At 49.4% G+C, this 2500-nt stretch overlaps 1 long non-coding RNA gene across 1 annotated transcript in view; it reads left to right on the top strand.

Annotated features, from left to right (window-relative positions):
- The window catches only part of LOC143282693 (uncharacterized), an 86653-nt gene that overhangs the window by 41482 nt on the left and 42671 nt on the right, over nt 1-2500 (top strand). The gene's annotated exons all lie outside the window — the stretch shown is intronic.

Genomic DNA, 2500 nt, shown 5'->3' on the forward strand with positions numbered 1-2500 from the left:
AATGGTCAGAAGTTAGCAGTGCCCAGTTAATGGTCAGAAGTTAGCAGTGCCCAGTTAATGGTCAGGAGAAGTTAGCAGTGCCGACCCAGTTAATGGTCAGGAGAAGTTAGCAGTGCCGACCCAGTTAATGGTCAGGAGAAGTTAGCAGTGCCGACCCAGTTAATGGTCAGGAGAAGTTAGCAGTGCCGACTCAGTTAATGGTCAGGAGAAGTTAGCAGTGCCGACCCAGTTAATGGTCAGGAGAAGTTAGCAGTGCCGACCCAGTTAATGGTCAGGAGAAGTTAGCAGTGCCGACCCAGTTAATGGTCAGGAGAAGTTAGCAGTGCCCAGTTAATGGTCAGGAGAAGTTAGCAGTGCCGACCCAGTTAATGGTCAGGAGAAGTTAGCAGTGCCGACCCAGTTAATGGTCAGGAGAAGTTAGCAGTGCCGACCCAGTTAATGGTCAGGAGAAGTTAGCAGTGCCGACCCAGTTAATGGTCAGGAGAAGTTAGCAGTGCCGACCCAGTTAATGGTCAAATCCTGTCAAAAAGTCCCAACACTTCACAACCATCACAGACACTAATGCAGTTTGAACAATGTTAGTAAGTGATCGGCACAGGTCAGGTATCGGTCAGTATCAGTTTCAGTTTCAGTAGTTCAAGGAGGCGTCACTGCGTTCGGACAAATCCATACACGCTACACCACATCTGCCAAGCAGATGCCTGACCAGCAGCGTAACCCAACGCGCTTAGTCAGGCCTTGAGAAAAAAACAACAAAAAAACCGTACCAGTGCATCATGATAATGCACACACGTGACGAAATAACGCACTTTTCGTTAATGGTCAGCAGCGGTCAGCAATGGTCACACAGCGGTGGTCAGTAGTGAAAAACCTACCAACGGGTCATGATATAAGGCGCACACATGTCAACATATGCACAGAATGTATCAACACATGGAATAGAAACAGAAACATTTGTGTACGTAGGCGGAAGAGGACGCTTTGGGACACATTTTCGAATGATGTCAGTGGAGGACTGGAAGACTATGTTGGGCGGCGTCCCAAATTGTATTTGTATTTCTTTTTATCACAACAGATTTCTCTGTGTGAAATTAGGGCTGCTCTCCCCAGGGAGAGCGCGTCGCTATACTACAGCGCCACCCCCCCCCCCCCTTTTTTTTTAAAAATATTTTTTCCTGCGTGCAGTTTTAGTTGTTTTTTCTATCGAAGTGGATTTTTCTACAGAATTTTGCCAGGAACAACCCTTTTGTTGCCGTGGGTTCTTTTACGTGCGTTAAGTGCATGCTGCACACGGGACCTCGGTTTATCGTCTCATCCGAATGACTAGCGTCCAGACCACCACTCAAGGTCTAGTGGAGGGGGAGAAAATCTCGGCTGCTGAGCCGTGATTTGAACTAGCGCGCTCAGATTCTCTTGGTTCCCAGGCGGACGCGTTACCTCTAGACCATCACTCCACTTATGGAGTTGAAGACTCTTGGGGACAGTTTAGGTCACTGGCTGGTCCCGGGGGGGGCGGGGGGGGGGATGATTTAGAACACTGATACGTCCCTCGGGGGACCTACAGAAGGGGGTGGGGGGGAACGATTTAGGGCGTTACACCACCCTCTCCACCAGGATTTGAGAGGTGGTCTGGGTGTTTGTCTTTCCGGTGAGACATGAAACCTAGGTCCTGTGTGCTGCATTGCACTCAGCGAATGTAAAGGAGCCTTTTTTTCTTCTTTTTCTTTTTAAATACAATATAATCTTAAAGAAGGCTCTGAGAATCGTTTTTCATTGTCACTTTAAGGATGTTTTTTTTTTTTAATGACAAACTGGTTAAAACATCGAATCCCTCCCCCCCCCCCTTTCACCCCCCCCTCCCCCACGCACACACACACACCCACAGCACCACCGCCCCAGTGTTTTCGAACATTTGATTCCTTTTGTCATGACAATACTTTACAAAATAAAATTGGACATTTTTCCTTTCAGTTTCTTCCGTGGATTTTCTTTCTTCCTCCTTCTTCTATGATTTCCTTTCAGTCTGTTTATATCATCATTGACTAAAGAAAGGAGCGCCAGTTTCTTTCCAACCTCCCAAACAAAACTTTTCGTTTTTTTTTGGGTTTCTCCTTTTCTTTGGAGTGTGGGGATGGGTGGGGGTGAAGGAGAGGTTGGGGCTTTGTCTTGCCTCCTGCTCCTCCCCCTCCTCCTCTTTCTCCCCCTCCTCCTCCTCTTCCTCCTCCTCTTCCTCCTCCTCCTCTTCTTCTTCCTCCTCCTCCTCCCACTCTTCCTCCTCCTCCCATCCCCCTCTTCCTCCTCTTCCTCCTCCTCCCCCTCTTTCTCCTCCTCCTCCCCCTCCTCCTCTTTCTCCCCCCTTCTCCTCTTCCCCCTCCTTTTCCTCCTCCCCCTCCTCCTCCTCTTCCTCCTTATTTCTCCTCGCCTTCCCTCATTCTCGCCGCCCCTCCTCCTCCCCCCCCTCCTCCTCCCACTTCCCCTCTTCCTCCTCCTCTTCCTCCTC

The sequence above is a fragment of the Babylonia areolata genome, chromosome 6 (assembly GCF_041734735.1).
Source record: "Babylonia areolata isolate BAREFJ2019XMU chromosome 6, ASM4173473v1, whole genome shotgun sequence".
Taxonomy (NCBI): Eukaryota; Metazoa; Mollusca; class Gastropoda; order Neogastropoda; family Buccinidae; genus Babylonia; species Babylonia areolata.